Source organism: Pteropus alecto, unplaced genomic scaffold (genome assembly GCF_000325575.1).
Source record: "Pteropus alecto unplaced genomic scaffold, ASM32557v1 scaffold7, whole genome shotgun sequence".
Lineage (NCBI taxonomy): Eukaryota > Metazoa > Chordata > Mammalia > Chiroptera > Pteropodidae > Pteropus > Pteropus alecto.
Genome location: NW_006494614.1, coordinates 20378576 through 20401159, shown reverse-complemented (window position 1 = coordinate 20401159; position 22584 = coordinate 20378576). Strand labels below are relative to the sequence as shown.

The window sequence follows — 22584 nt, the reverse complement described above, 5'->3', positions numbered from 1 at the left end:
GGGATCAACTTATACTTTCCCTGGAATCAGCCTCTCTCCTTTCAGTTGGAAATGGTATTTGGAAAACAAGATCTGGGTGTCAGGTATTCCCACTGCTATTGGCGTTATCTTTGCTTCTAGACCCTTTTAGCTGACAGGTTAGAAATAGATTTCTTTCTTTAAATTTTTAAAAAATGATAAATTGTGGTAAAATACACATAGAATTTTACCATCTTAACCATCTTTTAAGTATACAGTTGAATAGTATTAGGTACATTCACATTGCTGTGCACCAATCTCCAGAACTCTTTTTATCTTGCAAAACTAAAACTCCTCATTCCCACATTCTCCTGGCCCCTGGCAACCACCATTCTACTTTCTGTGTCTATGAATATGACTGCTCTAGATACTTCATAGAAGTGGAATCATATAGTTTTTGTCTTTTTATGACTGGCTTATTTTATTTTAGATTTCTTTTTTAATCATGAATTTGGTAAGAGTATTATTGAAGCATTAAGTAATGGATTTTTATTAAATTTGATAAAGCTTTTTTGACAAATGTTATTTTAGAAATAGGTGAAACTTTTGGGTATATTTTTTATATTTGAGGATGCTGATCAAGTATTTGGCGTCTCAATATCTGTCAGTTTTATTAAATAATAAGTTATATAAATGTCTAATCACTATGTTGTACACCTGAAGCTAATATAATATTGTATTCCAACTGTAATTAAAAAATGAAAAGTCATTTTAAGAAAATAGAAAGAGTGGTTAGAAGGTTATATTTATTATATAAATAATAAGTTATATTTGGCCTTGGAAACTTAGGAATCTCATCTACTTTTCCTGAACACACTTATTATTGTTTTTTTTCCTGGAATTGTGTGAGTTCTTAGAGAAGATAATATTATTTAGGATCTTTGCCTCTTAAATAGGAAAGGAATAAATTTATAAGTAGTTAGTGAAACTAACCCAGATAAGCATAAATTTTGTTATATTTTTTAACTGGAGCACTAACGAGTCACCTGATCCCTTTAAAAGAAATATCATATATGTATCTACATATCTATGTGTTGGATGGATACATTAAAATGTGAAATATCTAACTTTCTAAGGGAGTGTTCCAAATATATGAGGTGACGCTTTTATTAACTGACCAGAGAAGCCAAAAATTACTGATGGTTGTAAAAGATAGACACTTTGGAACTGCATGTGATTCAGAAGATTTTTGGATGAGTTCCCAGAGTCTGTATTAGGCAAAATATTTGGAGGAATTTGGATTTGATTTGTGAAAAATTTTCATAACACATTATACAGTTATGTATTTATCATGTAATAGTGAAAGTTGCTTAAACGCCATTTAATTTAAAGAAGACCTTCTAACCACTCTTTCTATTTTCTTAAAATGACTTTTCATTTTTTACTTACAGTTGGAATACAATATTATATTAGCTTCAGGTGTACAACATAGTGATTAGACATTTATATAACTTACGAAGTGATCATCCCCCCAAAATCTATTATTCACTAGACTCCATATATAGTTATTACAATACTATTGACTATATTTCTTATGCTATATGTTATATCCCCATGACTATTTTGTAACCACTAATTTGTACTTCTTAATTCCTTTAATATTCCCCAACCCCTCCCATCAGGCAACCATCAAAACGTTCTCTGTATCTATGAGTTTGTTTCTGTTTTCTTTTCTTGTTTATTTTGTTTTTTTTTTTTTTTAAATCCAGACGTAAGTGAAATCATGGCATTTGTCTTCCTCTGTCTGACTTACTCCACTCAACACAATGCCCATCCATGGTGTCCATCCATGTTGTCGTAGATGGCAAGATTTTTTTTTTTATGGCTGAATAAGCTTCCATTGTATATATATACCACCTCTTTATTCATTCATCCACTGATGGACACTCAGGTTGCCTTCATATCTTGGCCACTGAAAACAATGCTGCAATAACTGTATGGATCCATATGTCTCCTCAAAGTAGTGTTTTGGGTTTCTTTGGATAAATACCCAGAAGTGGGATTACAGGGTTCTTCTTTGTCTCTTGTTATAGCCTTTGTTTTAAAGTCTATTTTGTCTGGTAGAAGTATTCCTGTCTCAGCTTTTTTTTTTTTTTCATTTTCATTTTATTGAAATCTCTTTTTCCGTCCCTTTACTTTCAATCTGTGTGTGTCTTTTGATCTGAAGTGGGTCTCTTGTAGGCAGCATGTAAGGGTTTTGTTTTCTTATCCATTAAGTCACCCTTTCTTTTGATTAGAATATTTAATTCGTTTACATTTAAAGTAATTGTTGATAGATATGTAGTTACTACCATTTTATTCATATCTCTTATCTTTTTCTTTTTCTTCTTCTAAAAGAAATCCTTCCAACAGTTTTTGTAATACTGGCTTGGTGTTGATGAACTTCCCTAGCTTTTTCTTGTCTGAAAAGCTCTTTATCTGTTCTTTGATTCTAAATGGTAGCTCTGCTGGATAGAGTGATCCTGGTTCTAGGTCCTTGCTTTTCATCGCTTTGAATATTTTGTGCCAATCCCTCCTGGCCTGCAAAGTTTCTGTTGAGAAATCAACTGACAGTCTTATGGGAGCTCCCTGCTTTTCTCTTGCTGCTTTTAAGATTTTCTCTTTGTCTTTAACCTTTGGCATTTTAATTATAATGTGTCTTGGTGTGGTCTCTTGCGTTCATCTTGTTTGGGACTATCTGTTCTTCCTGAGCTTGTATGTCTATTTTTTTCACCACGTTAGGGAAGTTTTCTGTCATTTCTTCAAATGGTTTTCAATTCCTTGTTCTCTCTTTTCTCCTCCTGGTACCCTATGATGCAAATGTTAGTACAGTTCCTATTGTCTCAGAGTTCCCTTAAACTACTCTTATTTTTTTTTCTTTTTGCTGTTCTAATTGGGCATTTTTTGCTATCTTATCTCTAAATCACTGATCCAGTCTTGTTTTATCTAATCTACTGTTGATTCACTCCAACATATTCTTCATTTCAGTTATTGTATTCCTCATTTCTCTTTCTTTTTTAATGTTTTCTAGCTCCATTATTGTTTTCTATCTCTTTGTTGAAACTCTCAATGAGTTCATTCACTCTTACCCTAAGTTGATTGAGCATCCTTATAATCAGTATTTTAAACTGTATGTGGTAGATTGCTTGTCTCCATTTTGTGTAGTTCTTTTTCTGGAGATTCTGTTCATTCAGTTGGAACATATTTCTTTGTCTCCTCATTTTGGCTTCAACCTTGTATTTGTTTCTATGTATTAAGTAGAGCTACTATGTCTCATGTTCTCAGTAGAGCAGCCTTAGGTAGTAGGTGTCTTGTGGGACCCAATGTTGCAATCTCTGTTCACCTTAGCCCAGTGCTCCAGGTGTATATCTCTTGTAGGGGTCGTGTGTGACCTCCTGTTGTAGTTGAGCCTTGGTCCCTGTTTGCATGTCAATAGCAGGGATTGACTTTCAGGATGATTATTGTGAGGATTGGCTGGTGAGTACAGTGGAGGAGCAATTGTGCAGGGGCTGACTCTACGGAGAAAGATTTGCTTTAGCAGGGCTCCGGTGCCTGCCCAGTCTGCTCTTTGGGTGTATTGTCTTCAGATGTGGCTTGATTGGAAGTCAGCCACCAGTTGTGCAGGCCATGGAGCATCCTGTGAGGGTCCCCACTGCAGGCCAAGTTCAGCCACAGCCTGTACCTTGACCGAGGCCATCTGGCATGGGCCACACCAAGCAAACCACAGGGACTGCTCAGTAAGAAGTACGGGGAACACCGAAGCCAGATGCTGCTTGTTTAGGTTTTGTGAACCTTTGAGAGATTTTTAGGAAAGTCTATGACATGAGCCAAGACAAGCTGTTTATATGGAAAAGCAACTGGAAATGGCTTGAGTGGGCCCACAAGTTGGGTGGGGCAGGGTCTCAGGAAACCAGCAGGGCAGAACCAGCAATGTTAGCCAGGTTGATGGAGACTCAGATATGGCGACCACTTGTGTCTGCAGGCAGGGAAGGGGGAGGGCTTAACAAAGAAGCAATGGATTTTACCAGCACTTCTGTCTTTGAGATTACTGCCCCTCCAGCCCTCACTTTGAAGTCAAACAATTTAGTTTTTTTCCTGTATGTCTCTGTCACCTTTCAAACTGCTGACTCAGTGCTGGAGCTCAGAGTGAGTTCAATGAATAAGTCTGTGCATGGAACCTTTAAGAGGTCTCACTCAGCCACAATCTCTGTTGATTTTCATAGCCAGAAGTTGTGGAGACTTCTCTTTCTGGTACTGGAACCCTGGGCTGGGGAGCCTGGTGTGAGGCTGGGATTCCTTGCTCTTCTGGAGAGAACTTTGCAGTTAAAATATCCCTTTCAATTTTTAACCACCACTGGCAGGTGTGGGACCAGCCCATTCCACATGACCCTCCTACCAGTCTTGATGTGGCTCCCTCTGTATGTCCTTAGTTGTAGGACTTCTGTTTAGCTTGACTTCAGGTGATTCCAAGTGATAGTTGTTCTATAGTTTAGTTGTAATTTTGATGTGGTCGTGAGAGGAGGCAAGCACAACGTTTACTTACTCCGCCATCTTGATTGGAAATCTCCCTTTCTCTTTATATAGCTAAACTTTTCAGTTCTACTACAATGTACTAGTTGTTTAAAGTGATATAAATTAGCACTATTTTTGGATTTGGACTGGAGAGATCTAATGACATTCACTGTGAAATATAGGACCAGGCAGTGGGGAATTGGAATTGGTTCCACAAAACAATTTTTTTTTTATTAGGGTCACTTAATCACTGGGTTAGAAGGCACCTGGCATCTTAACCCTTTACCCATTTAGAAAAAAAGTGCAGCTCACTGTCAGCGTTAATTTAACATCATGCATAGGAATGCTACGTTTTCTAGGTTTTGACATTTTCGGTTATTGGGAATTACTATATTTTGTAAATGGAAATACCACTACTAAAAACAGAATACCATACATAGAACAATGTCATTTGTTTCTAAAGACTATAACTATACTAGAGCGATGTGAAAATAATAATAAAAATGAGATATTTTGTGGCAAACTTTGGGGATAACGTTAGGACTATAAGACAAAAGCTAGGACAGCCGAGCGAAAAAGAGGAAAGATCCTGATCCTTAATGGTAAGCTGCTAAATTAATCAGTCCCGGAAATATTTTGCATTTTGATTTCTTACTAAGAGAATAAATCCTTTATTGATTGAATCAACTGAGCCAAATATTTGGTTACTTAAGTTAAAGGCATATTAAATAATATGCCTTATCCTGCTTTCTTCCTCCTGCCCTCCAATCTTAAAGATCAATTTATTGAAATAATTAAATTATTAAAAATTAAAATATTAACATAAATTAAAAACCAAAAGTATTCACAGCTCAAGCAAATGCCAATGCTATTTGAAAGACATACCTAGATATGTCTTCTACACTATTCATTTGTCAGATTGAAATAGGTCAAAATAATACAATTTGTGTCTGAATTCTAACTAATAATTCCAAAACCAAAACTTATTCTACTAGTAGCTAAACATTTCCCTTTTAAAAAATTACTGGTATTCGAATAATATTTATATGACATCATGTCATGTCACAATATTCAGTCTTGGTGGCCTTTTTCTTTTATCTTTGTACTCTTACTTGAATTGTAACATTAAGTGAACTCAAGCTTTTCTTTCTTCCCGAGCTCTTAGATTCACACATGATGTCTTACATAGTTTTTACATAATTTTATAACAATCAGCACTTCAAACGTGATACATGATGTAAGTCAATGTTCTAATAAATGTTTTTTTTTTTCCAGCTGGCGCATGCCAATTCGACTATGTCTTTTGCCTGAAAATAAACAATTACTTGGAAACTAAGGGCAGTGTCTAATGAATGAGACTATCGGTAGTGATTTTAACTTCTATTTTAACAAGATTAAAAATTTTTACAAATCTGTGGAATGTTAGTGGTTGGGTAGACATCAGAGGTAATCTAGCATGCATAAATCTTTTTTGAGTCCTTAATCGGATAGAGGAGATTGGGTGGCATAATGTATTTTAAAGTTGGTGTAAATTCTTTATCTATAAAATAGGTTAAAAACTATTAGTTCAGCTTGTCTTGTAGGGTGGTTGTGAGAATTAAATGGAATGACATGCTAAAAATAGGTTAAAAACTATTAGTTCAGCTTGTCTTGTAGGGTGGTTGTGAGAATTAAATGGAATGACATGTCCTTCCATTTAACAACATGTCCTTCCAAATAACAACATCCTGTTGGGGTGAATTTATTTTGAGTAAGAACCACTGCAGATTAAAATTAAAAAAATAAAAAATAAAAAAACTCCATTGCTTGCTGGAACTATCTTCTTTCCTCTGTCTTTCGATTAACTCTATCCATCATCAACCTTGATTCAGACATCTCTTCCCTCTAGAAAATTCTCTGCTTCTCCTTAAGAGCAGCTTAGATCAGGTGCTCTTCCTTGTGCTTCTTCAGTGTGGGTTTGTAACTTGATTACAACACTTATCTGTCTTGCTAATCACATAAGTCACTGCATCTCACCTGCTTTGAGAGAGGGAAGTGGCAGCAAAAGGTCAGAAGTGTGACTCCAGCTATGTTCCCTCCACCTGGAAGGAAACAAAAGGAGTGCGGAGGAAGTGTTTCCCCTAGTTTTCCCCACCTTTGTGCTCTCTTGATCACTGGGCTTAACCATTAAGTTTAAGGTCACTTGGGGTATAGTTCACCCCTTCGAATGAGATAATCTTCTATTTTTCAGGGCAGTCCTGATTGCACCTTCACATAGCCACTCCTCAATACTGAACACTGATTCTTTAGATCTCATTCTGGTACCACTGGTGGACAATATAAATTTTGACCCAGAAGGTACAGAAATGGCTTAAGACATAAATTAACTAACAAAAACACAAAGACAATTTTGTGTCCAAGGGTGAAAATCATTTCCTTTTCTAATTCCCATTCCAATTTATATCCAACTATGTGGTCCATCATTGTCTACTGAAGTTTCAGTGAGATTAAATGGGACTATTAAATAAATCCAAAAATAAAACCGAGCATAAATCCTTTGCCTCTAAAGCAGGTATTAATTTTGTTCTTTCCATAACAATATAGAGATTCTCAAAATCCAGATTTAAGTTCCTGCACTTGTAAAATCCTCTGAGAGAAATTAAAGACCCACATCAAAAGAAATTAAGGTCCAAAATTAATTTGAGTTAAAAGTATAAAGAAATTGCAGTCCTATTTCTTATTCTAATCAGTCTTAGTTAGAGATTCTTGGTCCTTGTGTAGACATCTAAATCTTATGTGTCATCCACATGAGTGGGTACAGTTGTTCCGAGGCTTTAGAATCTCTAATGTCAACTTTCTGACAAACTTTTTAAAAAAAGAATCAAGTGAGTAAATAGGGCTTCATAGCCCTGGTCCCACACCCAACAACTTCAGCAAATAACCTAGGCAAAATTATATTTCCAGGATCCAGTATGTAGTGTTGCCAAAGGTTATAGAAATAACTCAGTATTATCTGATGCAAGGAAAACAAAACAAAACAAAACAATAATAACTAACCAAGAAAACTTGGTTTTAGTTTCTCTAGGATGCAATCAATGCCAGTTATCCAGAAACCAAAATGCATGAAGTTAAAATAAACTAGGAGAAATTTCTCACCAGTTTTGTTTGGGGGAAAAATCCATCCTGTTTCTATTCTTAGAAGATGGTGCTTGAGACATTGCTACTGTCTTACAAAGTTTAGAGATTTGCAGTGGTGGAAGCCCTATCACCGTCTCTTGTGCATAGCCATTTTGGTTTTGTGCCTCAGTGGCTGTTTCCACTATCTCTTTTTTGGAATTGCTTAGGCCTATAAAATCTGCTCTTGGAGAAGGCTTCTTTCTCATTTGTGCTTAGATTCAGAACCTACTTGATAGTTCTTGCTAGTGAGTGACTGACTGTAGACATGCTGAAACAATGTTGAATGTTGGCCATACTGTAGTTTCCTCTTTGGAAATGCAAAATGAAATTCTGCGTAACCTATCTTGTGCTTTTTAGATAGTCCCAGCACTAAAAAGTTAAATCTAGAACCTTGAGAGTGCTCAGTCGCTTATGTAGAACTTAACTGTCCTGCAGAGGTGGCTGAGAAACATAACAGGCTAAAGGACTGGGGAAGAATCTATTCTACCTATAAATGAACACTTACCCCATCCCTAGCTCATTGGCTTTTATTGGGACACCTAGGGCACAACTCCTCTTCCTACTTCCAGTTCCCTCAGATGAGCCAGTACAAGATAAGCTCTGTAGTTGGGTCCTGAAGCTGCCTGTGAGAGTTCACCTGTCATTTGGCTTAACGTGTCCCTCCATCTCACTCACTCTTTGATTCAAGTCCGAAGCCCTATGTCCTTGTCTAGGCTGCTCACAGTGCTATTCATGCTACTCCCCAATCACTCCTCGTTGTTACTTAAGACCAGGCTTATTGAAAACTCTTACCTTTGCTGAGATCCTGATGGTGCATCGATGCCTAAAGAGATCCAATCCAACTTCAGGCTGTTTAGGCCAAACTGTGTCTGTTTGCCTGCACTGAGCTGAGTTCTGTCTCATGATCCAACTCTCTTGTGGTCAGGCATTTAAGGTAGGAAGGGTGGGGCTAGACTGGATATGTGGTGATGCATTTGGACATTATAAGCAATATTATTGTTGTTATTTATTTAATTGATCAGTTAAAATTACTTATTATTGCTCTGGGAAGTGTCAAAATGAATTGAATAACTTTTTTTTTTAAATTAAAATAATGGCAAATGCGTTATTTGGATTGATCTGGAGTGTATAACAGGGTTGATATGGATTGCATGTGGGTTTTTTCAAAAGCTAGTGCAGTCATCCAAGCCAGGAAGGTGACAGGGAAAAAGGCATATTTTTTTGAGACATTTATTTCCAAGTTAGAATGACTAGGTGACAGGGTCAGTGGGATGCAAAATCCTGCAGAGCAGTCCTGACTGTAGACTTAGGAATATTTCTCATTCCTTTCTCTCTGCCCTTATAGCTTTTGAAGGAGAAGGATGCATAGCCTTGGAGGCCAGCGGAAAGCACTTATTAGGTGACAGTGGAGTGGTTTTAACAGACGTCATGAAAGGTTCTCCGCATGCTTTGAGTTACTCTGATGTGCGGCATTGGAATGTGTGTTTTTCTCTCTCGGGTAGTTGAAAGATGCCCTCCTGGCTTCAGATATGATCCATTCTGAAGGTAGTTTTAGACATATGGTGCTAAGACAGTGATCTTGACAAATGGCTAACATTTTAAATAAAGGAAAATATTACATTGGGGGATTCCACGTATTTCTCAAAACCAAATGGCATCGAAGCCACAAGATGTGTCATGGTTAAAAAATATTCTGAATTCTAGGGAGGTAATAGTATTGAAGAGAATTTTGAAATTTTCTCCAGATTTCTAGGCGCTAATTTAAAGAGCATTCCCTGACAGACTCATCCCCTTGCCCCCTGTGAAGGAAGAGAAATTACTTTTTATCCAATGAATATTTGGCCATCATGTTAATGATGTCCACCTGCATTCTACAAGCACAGCTGTTTTCTTTCATTCCAGTTGAGCTGGGCATAAAGTGTCTCACCCGCTGTCAGCACTTGGCTTCTAGGACCTGACCAGCATCCAGATCGACATAAATTCCCAGCCATCTCCTAATGAAACGCAGCCTTACAATCCATAAGTGATGTAAGGTGTCCTGGCCAAAACTAGGCCCTATGAAATTCAACCCAGAAGAGATGGGGATGGGATGTTTTTGTCACAGGGGACTTTCCCACTTCTTTCTCCAGGGCCATTTGTAACCCATCTCTGAGATATTTTAGTCAATAAAATAATTCTAGTTAGAAGGGAAACATCTGGAGGAAAACAAGTCACTTTTTGTATTACTTAAAGAAAAATGTCTTTTGATAGTAACCATAAAAGTGGGCCCAAGGAAGAATTGAGCATTGCTTATGGAGAAAACATTAGGTCTAATGCTGAACAAGATAAAGAAATGGAGATCTAGTTCCCACCAATAGGAAATTTGCAAAGTAAGTGAGGCCTCTCTAATGTTGGCCTCTGAATGGACCTTTTGGACATGATCCCCCTGACAGGCTGCTAACCCCCCATTCCTATCCCACAGGCTTCAAAGAGACCTTTCATGTACATCCTGTACCTCAGTCTCCCCAAAACCACCAAACCAATTGTTCAGGTGTATTCAGTTTTCTTTATTAAATGCCCTAGGCAATCTTTTTTTTTTTTGTAATTTAAAACAATAGAAATTTATTATCTTTCAGTTCTGTAAGTCAGAAGCCAGACATGGATCCCACTGAGCTAAAATGAAGGTGTTGGCAGTTTTGAGTTTCTCTCTGGAAGCTTTAAGAAAGAATCCATTTTCTAGCTTCTAGAGACCATCTGCATTCCTTGGCTCATGGCCCCTTCCACCATCTTCAAAGTCAGCAATGGTAGAGTCTTCATGCAGCCATCTCTCTAGTTCTCCAAAAATCGTAATATGTTTTGAAGCTAATAGTGAAAAATTTTAAACACAAATGAACACTTCAGGTTTTTACACAATGTATTATTTTCTGTTGCTGCATAACAAATCACTCCCAAAATTTTGTGGCTTCAAACCACAATGATCATTTATTATCACTCGTGGTTTCGATGAGTAAGAAATTCAGACAGAGTGCAGTGAGGAAGGCTCCTTATCTGTTCCACAATGTCTGATGGGGATCTTGAAGGCTGGGAGCTAGAATCGTCATATGTCTAGCAGTTAACATTGCCTGTTGGCTGAGATGTTAACTAGAGCAACTGGCTGTACCAAACATGTTTGACTGCTCCATGTGGTTTAGGCTTTCTTACAACATGGCAATTATTGAAAGAGAGAGAGAGAGAGAGAGAGAGAGAGAGACAGAGACAGAGACAGAGACAGAGAGAAAGACAGAGAGAGAGACAGAGAGAGAGAGAGAGAGAGACAGAGAGAGAGAGAGACAGAGAGAATTTAAACAAAGGAAGGGGAAAGAGAAATAATGCATTTAGTCAGATTTTCTCCAAAGTCCAAAGATTGAGTAAAAGAAGTGAAGCCCTGTTATTTCTCGCCCCTCACACCGAGAGGGTTTAGAGCACAAGTCTCTCAGTGGGTCCAGGGTGGGTGACGGCCCCTCTCTCTAGACTGGGTGTCCTTTCTGGTGGATGGAGAGTGAGCTGCAGGCTGATATTGTTACTGACACTCCTGTGAAGCCCAGCAAGTACTCGCATGTTTCCCAAGGTCAAGCTTTAATTCTCAGGCACTGGATAGTCTAAATTCCTAAAAAAGATAAAATATTTTTCTTGTCTTATAATTTGTAAGTTGTTTCTCTCTCTCTGTATAGGATAGTATTTTTATTCCTATTTCCAGATCATGCACCTTAAAGAGTGCAGGAATAGGAAAGGATCTAATTCTCTTTTCTGTCTCTTCTCATATACAAAGAGAATCTGTGAGATGGTGGTTCTAGCAAAGATTTTTCTTAGTCAAGGAGTTTATTTTCCTCTGTTTCCATCTAGAGGAAGGTAAGAGGAGGGCCACTAGTCCAGTCACATCATTTGTAATCTTACTAATAAGTCTAAATATCTTAATTATTTAATTAACACTTCTTGGATTACTAGTGAAATTGAACACTTTTTTTTTTTGTATATTGGTACGCTCCTTTGTATATCTTTAGAAAATTGTTTGACTCCCTTCCCATTTTCCCATAGCCATGTCATATTTTCCTTACTGATTTATAAGAGTCTAAACACCAAATTAGATAGTGCATGCTATCATGCAAAATTAATGTGTTTTTTTCTCTCTAATGTATAGTAACTATTGTGTTCTGAGAAACTTAGGCCTGATAAAGCCCTTCCAATTCTGCCTGTGTTAGGATGCCTTAATTTGAAGGAACAGAATGGAGGATCTGTATTGAATAATAAGTATGATTTCTACTTTATTTTATAATTTGAAAAGGTCTTTTATACATATAATCACATTTGGAAGCAAATGAGATATTCTTTGAGTTCTTAGATCAAAAGGAATGAAGTCTTTTCATATATTTCACAAGGATTTGAGTCATACTAGCTCATTATTATTTATATTTCATGGGACGTTAGCCTGTTTGGCACTGGGCTTTGTATGACCGCTGTTAGAACTGTACCTCTAGTTGTGCTAAGCGATCAAGATAAAGGAGTCTGTTCTTTGGCTCTGATGTTCTTTTTAGCAGATTTAGGACTGGGCTGGGATTCCATGTATCTCAATTAGAGGCGCCATTGCATTTAAAAAATTATTTTTAATTGTGGTAAAATATACATAACATAAATTTACCATCTTAACTATTTCTAAGCATACAGTTCAATGGTATTAAATACATTCACATTCTTGTGCAACCATCACCACTGCCCATCTCTAGAACTCTTTTCATCTTGCAAAACTGAAACTCTGTACCCATTAAATAAAAACTCCCTACTCTTCCATTCCCACCCCCTGGCAACCACCATGCTGCTTTCTGTATCTATTAATTTAGCTAGTCTAAGTAACTTATATAAGTGGAATAATAAGTAATTGTCTTTTTTTTTTGACTGGTTTATTTTTCTTGAGCCATTGGCATTTTGGGCTGGACAATTCTTGGTGGTGTACAACTGTTCCTTGCATGATATTTGACTCCTTGGGTGACCTTTGGACACTAGATGCCTATGGAAACACCACTGCCTTATGCCAATCATAACTGGAGGATGGTAGTGCTCTTTTGACTGGGTCTCCAAATAAAATCTCTAAATCATCTGAAGTTGATTCTTTCAAAAGTATGTATTTGAAATGTAAATAGCTCCTTATCCCAATCTGTGTAAACAGCCCCAGATGCCACTCTTTTAGACCTGAGAGAGCCAAGCCAAGTTTCATCAAAGGCTCTTTCAAAGTTCAGTTCCTGACCAGGCACTTGTAAACAGTTTAAATGTTCTGCTTGGAGTGCATGGTGTGCATCTGGGCATTTAAGATCCACAGTGCTTGGCTTCTTCCAGGAGGAAAAGACTACACAGTCAGCTTCTTGTCTTCAACTCCCTTCCCAACCAATCGCTTTTGATAGTTCCACTTAATGCTCTTCATGTAAATAGTTTACCACCATGTTCATTATTTATTACATTTTTCAATATATTTATTTTAGCAGAAATACCTAGAAATACTTAGAATAGCTTAGAAATGCTGCAAGTGGTGTGCTTGTCTTAAATGCCAGAGTGGAAGTTGGACTTGAGGCGAACAGCCTTCCCGGGAGAAATGGGCCCCTCTGAAACTCTAGGCAGTCATGAAACACAAAGGACAGATCTTTCAAGGCCCTTACCATTATTGCCACACATACTCATCAATAAAGCTTTATTTTTTAAAAGGTGTTTTGTATTATAACAGTAATAAATGCATATTATTAAAATATAGAAAATAAAGAAAATTATGAAAAGAAAGAATAAGAAGGAAATTAGAGCATGTGAAAGTACTTATGGAGCACCCATTTATTGACTTCGGTATATTTAATGCATTTAAAAGATACAATTCTCACCTATTTCCTTCCTTCTTTTTTTCAAAGAGAACAGTCTTGCATTCAGTTGTGATAAGTTGATTGATCATACAATTAGGGAGCTAAAATTGAATTCAGTGATTGGTCCATCCACCTCCCTCATTCTATAATGAAACGCTTAGGAGGCAGTTAAATGTCTTGCCGGTGGTCATGCTACTCTCCATAGCAATGTTTGGTAACTTCGATTCATGTGAATTTCAATGATACTTTAAAGTAAGTTTGGAAAGTTATAAAATCTGCCTTTTCAGGCTGTGTTATGAGCTGTGTATGCTATCTGCCAATCTTTGGGGGTCTGACTCTCTCCCTGTGAGGTTTCATCCTAATTCTATATAACTTTTATAATGCATTTTCTCCTATCCACCCTTAACAACCGCTTTTTATGGTTGTCTGATCATTTACGTTTTATGGTTATCTGCATATATTGTACCTAGAAAGATAAGTTGCAGTAAGTCATGGTACAATACTGTGAAAAGAACAGACTCAACAAGAAGGCCCGAGTCTGCCTTTATCTCAGGCAGTCACAAGATTTCTCTAAGCTCCAGATCTCTTCTCTGTAAAATGGAGTGATAATGACTACCTATGAGTTTCCATGAGTATTAATAAAGTAATTATAGCAGAATATTTTGTAAGCAAAAGCCTGTGCGAATATATTATGTCCTGATGCTGTCATTTCTTTTTCCTCATTATTTAAGATCAATAATGGCTCATTTGTGAAACTGATGAAGTTCGTAGATAACCTGTTCTAATGGCAAGTTAGAGTTTTACTCAAAATGATTTAGTTAATAAGATATAAGAGCTTCCATGATGTTGAAAACTCTAAGTGGGGTTTAAAGTTACACAGAATTATTAGATATGATTTTAACGTCTTCTCTGAAAGGCCTTCCCTGTCCACTCAGTCTAAAGTTACCCCATCTTTCATAGCCATGAAACAATCACTTTTTGTTTCATTTCTAATTTATTTCTCTGTGGTCCTTGCCAGTAGATGAAATAATACAAATTCCTTTATAAATTTACCTAACATCTCAGTGATCTACTCTTTTATTTGTGGTAAGTTTGCTAACTCCTGGGACAGTGCCTGGTACACATAAAGTAGTGGTTGAATAAACAAATGAATTACATGCATTCAGGATTAGTTATAAAGAGACATTCAAATATTTTCTTGACTTAAAATTTTATTATTAAATATTTTCAAATTGGACCATTTGGGTAAGAGTTGGAGCTGCTTAAGTACATTTTTTTTTTTGTAGTGAAACTTGAGCTGTTTTTATTATAGTATGTTTCCACCAGATAACCATAGATTATTGTAGTTAGTAATGAGAATGGGAAAAAGCAATAAAGTGTTGGAGAATGAACAATGGACCAGGTGTAAGGCTCTCTTTATCTCAGTTTTCTTAACTGTCAGGTGGCATAGTTGGAGTACTGATGGTCTCAAGGGGCCACTATAATTCTGTGAGCTCTTTGTAAGAGGAAATGAGAAGGATCTGAGAATCTTTAATGCATGCATATAAACAGACATGTCAAAACATTTCTTTAAAAGGAAATAGGGCATCCTCGTAAGCCATTGTGAAGCATGGCAGTTGATGAACTGATTATGGGAAGAGCTTAAGACGAAATATGAGATAAGAAACAATTTCCAAGAGATTTCATTGTTGAACAGGCAACTGTCTAGTTGGTGCAGGAACTTTCCTTTAATTCGGACCCTCATTGATGACTTAAGTTAGCTAGTCCAAACACACTGGAAAATTTGTAGCCAAATTTGAAGATTTTTTTTATCATTCGTTTAATCAGAACTCGCTCCTCTAAGTCAATGAATAAGTTGAGGCTGCTCTCCTTTCTAGCTGTAGGCCGTTGCTTCATCGCTTTTGGTTTTCTCTGATTATTATCTTGGCACTGACACTAGATTTGATAAATGTACTAACAGATGAATTTGAAGCAGAAGACAGTAGAAGACCAATGTTTCATTTATAGATACGGGCAATTTACTCTTTCTTCTCTTTTAAAACCTATCATAAATGAATAAACAAAATAATGGCAATACTTTATGAATGGAATAATCGGAAAAGCATTTACAGTGGCATTGTTGTGGATTGTGACAGCAGTGTGACAAATGAAGATATGAAATGATGTTTAACTTAGAAGGTTTCTGGACAGGTATAATTCACTTTTATTAGATACTAGATCATTTTTATTTTCTCTAACATGTTACATTTACCATTTAAGAAAATGAATTGTCATATTTTTTTGTGTTTCTAAATGTTAATAATCATTACAGTGATTTTTATCTAGATAAACAAAAACAAATTGGTGTGTATAGTACAAATCTCATGCAGGAAATTATGATTGGTTAATTCCTGCTGTGTTTGTTTTAGTAAAGTTATAAATACTATTGATATAGGGAGACATGGATATGTTCTAATTGTTCAGAACACATTTTGGTTGTGAATTAAAGCATGATGATTTTAAAGAGATTTCCTTTAAAAAGGTATCTTCAAAAATTTGTGTATGCATCATTATTAGAAAAGCAACATAGTGAAAAAATTATAGATTGGTAGTCAGAACATGTGGGTTTAAGTCTTGGCTTTGCCTCCCCTCCTCCCCCCGCTCCAAAAAAGGGAACTTTTTATAAGGCTTTCTATAGCTTCTTTATTTATAAAATGTCCTGATTTAGATGGACTTCCTTCTGCCATACAATCCTATGTATTTTACAATTTAAATAAAAATTGTATTGATCTTTACAAAAACAAATTTGAGAAAATGAGAATAAAGTCAATATTAAATGGTTTTAAGATTGGCATTAATTCTTTTTATTAGGATTTCCTAATTCTTGTCTAATCTTTTCACAAAGGAACACAAATTTCCTATAAGCTTTTGGGAAAAAAAGTTTATTCTAGACAGTTGAGGAGTACAGTTGATTTATCCTGGCAATCATGCTCTTGATTAGAAACATCATTCAACTAAGGATCACTCTTCCCTTGGCCTCCACCTGAAAGGCAGAAACAGGAGAATAAACTAGAATATCCTGAGATGTGGTTTGGCAGCTCCTAACCTCGGTGCCTTGCAGACTCCTCTGTGCTGTGTGGCTTAGGGGTTGTGCCAGGAGCGTGCTCTGGTATAACCTCCCTGGTCTGGAGTATGTGTGTATGTGTGCGTGCATGTGAGTGCATGCGTGCACTAGTCTTTATGTGTGCAGAGCGGGGTGGTTTGAGTAATTTATCTTTGTCTGCCTGGCAGGATAGATTTGTTTTGGCCTTCTTTCTTGATGAATTAGCTATATTCAATTTTGAAAGTAATTACCCCTGAAAAAGGACAAGTGAACAAGATTATTTTTCGAAGAGTTATCATTTGGTGCCAGCAATCAGGCATAACTCCATACCACTCCTTGTGACCCAGGATGTGGTCTGATATTTAACCTAAGTACATGCTCCACCTTTTTTTCTGGATACAGGAGAGGGACATATAATGCTTCTTTCTTATGAAATAACTTCTTAAAAACTAGAATTGCTAAGACTAGGATAAAAAAAAAATCAGTCGTGGCATTTAAGCACTCCTTGTCCCCCAGAGCCATTTTGAGAGAAGGTGATGAACATGTTTTAATAGTTTAATATTTCTGAAATGTGAGCAGGGTCAATCTGCATAGTCAGAAAGGTTGTCACTCCAGGAATCTAGTACTGGACTGCTGACCTTGCTGCAGCATCCAGTGTTTCTGGGAACAAAGCCTAACCTTTCAATGTCCTTTCATATTTCCTTTCCTTGAATTTTACCCCATGGAAAATGGATGGTGTTTGGATATGTGGAATGAGTGTAATAAACAAATTTTTTCATCTGTATATGTTAGCTGTATGTTATCTTTCTCTGTAATAAAATGCTGTAAATTAGTTATTGCCCTTATATAGAATTTCACAGTTGATGGGAGATATTTCTTATATAAGGTCATCTCAATGCCCAACAAATCAAAGCAATATAGTTGTATGATTTGTCTACAGATATGAATGGCTGTTGGTATTTTCATCAATGTGCTGACATTCTCCCTAAATTAACCAAACATAGGACATCATCAAAGTAGTAGAATAGGTGGTCCCTAACTTTCATCTCCCTCACAGAAAGATCAACTAGCAATTATCTGTAGACAAGACACCTTTATGAAAATCTCAGACACCAAGTGTGAGACTGAAGTATCCCCATGGACTTCAGAGACCAAGAAGGATTATGTTAGAAGGGTAATCAGTGTTTTCATTTTGACTGCATTGTCCCTCTTTCAGGATGGCACAGCTCCACACCCAGAAGCGCCCCTTGAGCCTATGGTTTCTTGGGAGGTACAAGTGAGCTAAAGATAGACATCTAGTTTCTCCTGCACTTTTCCTGAGAAGCCCACTTATGTCTTGCCTTATAGGGATCCCTGGGGGAATTGATGAGGCTGGACCACCAGAAACAGACAGAGGTAAAGAAGTGGGGTGGGGAGCCACAATTTCTTTAGGAACAAACTGCTAATTCTGCTTCAGTGGAAGAAAACAAGGTATTGTTTCCCCAATGGATTCTTTTACAAAATCAATCAACCAATTTGCCTTGAAATTTAGCGAAAAGCTAGCTGAATCTGCTGAGGGTAAAAATATTTAAAATATTTTCTTTTCTCCTTGTGGCATCTCTACCTGCTTGACTGTGGTGTGCTTGGGCATCAGAGGTACCTCTGCAGTCCAAACAGCCCAGGTGCTTCAACTGAACAGAGATCACGACATCAAATCTTATCTTGAAAGCGAGAGGAAAAGGAAAGTGGACTGCAACTTGGGGAAGGTTGAGGAAATACACTCTTATTTCCAAACACTAATCTCAGAAATCGACAATCCCAGTGATGCTTATGTACTTAAAACAGCCAACAGAATATATGGAGAGAAAACGTATCCATTTCTCAAAAAATATTTAGAAGACATGAAAACATACTTTGGTATAGAGCCACAGTATGTTAACTTTTTGGAAGCCTCTGACCAAATCAGAAAAGAGACCAACTCTTGGGTTGAAAGCCAGACAGAGAAAAATCCTGAATCTCCTACCTGATAAAGGTGTGGATTCTGCAACCAGAATGGTTCAAGTGAATGTGCTTTCCTTTAAAGGAAGCTGGGAACATCAATTCTTACTCCAAGACATTACAGAAAAGCTTTTCAGAATAAACGAGAATACAAGCAAACCAGTACAAATGATGTGATGATAAAAACTTTTGTTTTTCACACAGAAAGGCCACACGAACCATTGGCCTTCAACTCTACTATGAGAGTCATGACTGCTGCCCATAGATATCAGTGGGCTGGATCAGCTGGAAAAAGCTGTCACCTATGAGAAGTTGAATAAGTGGGCCAGATCATACATGATGTGGTTATACGACGTGCAATTGTATCTTCCCAAGTTCATGATGGAAGAGACTTATGATCTCAAGTCAGCCCTGAGCAGCAGGGGCTTAAGCGATGCCTTTAAACCAGAGCACAGCCTGACTTCTGAGGAATGTCAATGGGGAGAAACCTATTTATGTCTAGTGTTTTCAATAAGTCTTTTGTAGAACTAAGTGAACAAGGTACAGAGGCCGCAGCTGGCACCGGGAGTGAGATGAGTTTTCAAATTAGACTCCTCTCCATTGAATTGAATGCAGACCACCCATTCCTCTTTTTCATCAGGCACAACAAAACCAATGCCATTCTCTTTTATGGGAGATTCTGTTCCCCCTAAGCTTGCATCTGTGGGATTGTCAGTTTCTGAGATTAGTGTCTGGAAATCAAACAAGACCATCTTATGATGTGAAAAATGCATTATAAGATGGAAAAACAATTATAATTAAGAACTAGTTTGTAGTCTGGATATTTTTCACATTTGAATATTAGCAAGTAAGTCTTGAAATAATGCATTCTAGTGTTACGGTCATATCTATATAGCTAGAGAACATGGCGAATTTTATTTTTACCCATTAACGTTTTGTCTTAATGTGACTTTTATTTACATTTCAGAAATACTATGTTATTGAATTGAATGCCTGGTAATTCTTGAGCTGTCTGGTCACTATATTGTCATTGTCACTTGTATTTCACATGCATCATTTAGTGAAAAAAAATCTTTATAAATGTGATATACTGATAAAAGTATTCTCAAGAATGTAATTTTGATTGTTCACAAGTTACCATGGTAACATTAAATACCCTTCTTCTGCTGTTTGACTATTTAAAATTACTCATGTTGACATTAACAGAAAAACTAGTGAAATCCAAATGAAATATTAAGTTTAGTTAGTAGCAATGCACCAATGTTGGCTTCTTAGTTTTAGCAAATATATTATGATAATGTTAGATGTTTGGGGAAACTGTGTTAGGAATATGCAGAATTGCCTGTGTTATTATCTTTGCAACTTTTCTGTGAATCTAAAAATATTCCAAAATAAAAATTTTATTAAAAATAAAAAAAATAGAAGCAGGGAGGGGCTTACAGCAATCAGCCTGCAGATCTTGGCGGACCACATTTCTGCTGGTGGTGGTGCCTGAGCAGAGATCTCAGTCAGGGACAGAGCAAAGCTGGTGGCTCCATCTGGCCAGGGAGCTTAGTCAGCAGTTCTAGGGCTATGAAACCCATTCTATGGTTCCATTTGAACAGGGAAGCAAGTCAGCAGCCCTACCCAACTGCTGAGCATAGTTTTCTGCTCGACCAGGAAGGCCAACCAGAGGCTCTGGGTAGCAGTGGAGCCCATGGGGCAGCCCCTCTCCAGCAGAAAACCATGTCAGCAACTCCATGTAACAGTGGAATATAAACTCTGGCCCTGCCCATCTAGAGAAATTGAACACTGCCAGGGCAGCCTTGGAACAAAATCTATAGTACTACCAACCTGTAGAGCCCAAGCTATACACCTGCCTGAGCACAGCCTGAGGCCTTACTCCAGGATAGAGTCACTTGCCCAGCCAGTGACAATGGCCAGTTGCAGAGCATAGCCTGTGGCTATACCTGACCAGGGAACTTGGACAGTAACTCCACTCAACCTTGGAGCACAGTATCCAACCCCGTCTAATTCCAGGGATTCCAGCCAACAACCTTGCCCAAAGTGGAGCACACAGCTAGGGGTTGATTTCAAACTATACTACAAAGCTATAGTAATTAAAACAGTATGGCATTGGTATAACAACAGACACATAAACTGGTGGAATAGAGTAGAGAACATAAAAACAAGTTTCTGCATTTATAGTCAACTAGGATTTGACAAGGGAGCCAAGAATACTCAATGGGAAAAGAATAGTCTCTTCAATAAACTATGCTGGAAAAACTGGGTAACAACATGCAGAAAAATTAAATTAAACCCCTGTCTTATGTCACTCATAAAAATTAACTCAAAATGAATTAAGACTTAAAAATCTGATACTGTAAAACTCTAGAGGACAATAGGGAAGAAGCTACTTGAATTTGGGCTTGGCACTGATATTTTTGATATGACATCAAAACCACAAACAACAAAAGCAAAAATAAACAAATTAGACTACATCAATCTAAAACGCTTCTGCACAGCAAAACAAACAATTAAATTAAAAGGCAATCTATGGAATGGGAGAAAGTATCTGCAAACCGTATAATAATAAGGAGTTCATGTACAAATGAAGAACTACAATTCAGTAGGAAAAAGCCCCCAAATAATTCGATTAAAAAATGAGTCAAAGAACTAAATAAATAGCTTTTCCAAAGAAGATATCAAAATGGCGAACAGACATATGAAAAGGTGCTTAACATCACTAATTATCAGGGAAATGGAAATCAGAACCACGATGAGATATCACCTGTCAGAATGGCTGTTATCAATAAATCAACAAACAAGTGTTGAAAAGGATGTGGAGAAAAGGTAACCCCTGTGTACTTTTGGTGGGAATGTAAATTGGAACAGCTACTATGGAAAACAGTTGGAGTTTCTTCAAAAAATTAAAAATCAACTACTATATTATCCCCAAATCCCACTTCTGGGTGTATATCTGAAGGTAATTTAAACAAGATATCAAACAGATATCTGCATTCTCATGTTTATTGTGTCATCATTCAAAATAGCCAAGACATGGAAGCAACCTAAGTGTCCATTGGCAAATAAATGGATAAAGAAAATGTGATATTTATACACAATGGAATATTATTTAACCATGAGGAAGAAGGAAATCTTGTCATTTGCAACAATGTAGATGGAACTTGAGGCTATGGTGTAATAAGTCAGATGGAGAAAAAGGAATACTATATGATCTCACTTATGTGTGAAATCTAAACAAGTTGAACTTAGAATAGATTCATGGTTGTCAGGTTCCAGGGTTGGGGGAAATGAGGATACGTTGGTCAAAGGGTACAAAGTTCCGTTTATAAGATAAATAAGTTCTGGGAATCTATAATTGGTACAGCATGGTGACTGTCAATAATACTGTAATGTATGCTTGAAAATTGTTATGAGAGTAACTCTTAAATGTTCTCACCATACATGCACAAAAAAGTAACTGTCAGCTGTAGGGTGTGTTAAATTATCTTACTATGGTAGTCATTTCACAATACATGTGTATCAAATCATCATACTGTACATTTAACGTTACAATGTTATTTGTCAATTATATCTCAATAAATACAGAAAAATGAAACAAAACAAAATCATTAAATAAAAGCTTTTCTGGAGTATTTAAAATTCCTGGGGCAACATTTTATCCTCTTATATTGTTTTAGTTTCTTCTGTTAGCTATAGCTATGTTTTAAGTGATGAGGCTATGTATTTCTTTTTTCACTGTCTTTACCTAGTTTTGGATAAAAAAATGGTCTGTTTGGATAGGCTTGCATTCTTTTACTGTTTTCTACAACTACTTGGATTAATGTAGAATTTAACAGTTCACTGAAAGTTTGGTATAACTCACATACAAAACTATTTGGGCTTGTTTCTTTTTGTGTGTGTGGCGAAGGGGACATCTTTGGCTACCCTTTCAGGTTCTTTAATGATCTTTTGTTTATTACAGTTTTTAAAATCTCTTCTTGCACCTATTTTGACATTTTA

General features: G+C 36.8%; 1 pseudogene; it reads left to right on the top strand.

The window, feature by feature from the left end:
* The first annotated feature begins 18086 nt into the window (after window positions 1–18086).
* Window positions 18087–19271, top strand: LOC102881781 (annotated as a pseudogene).
* Window positions 19272–22584: the final 3313 nt, after the last annotated feature.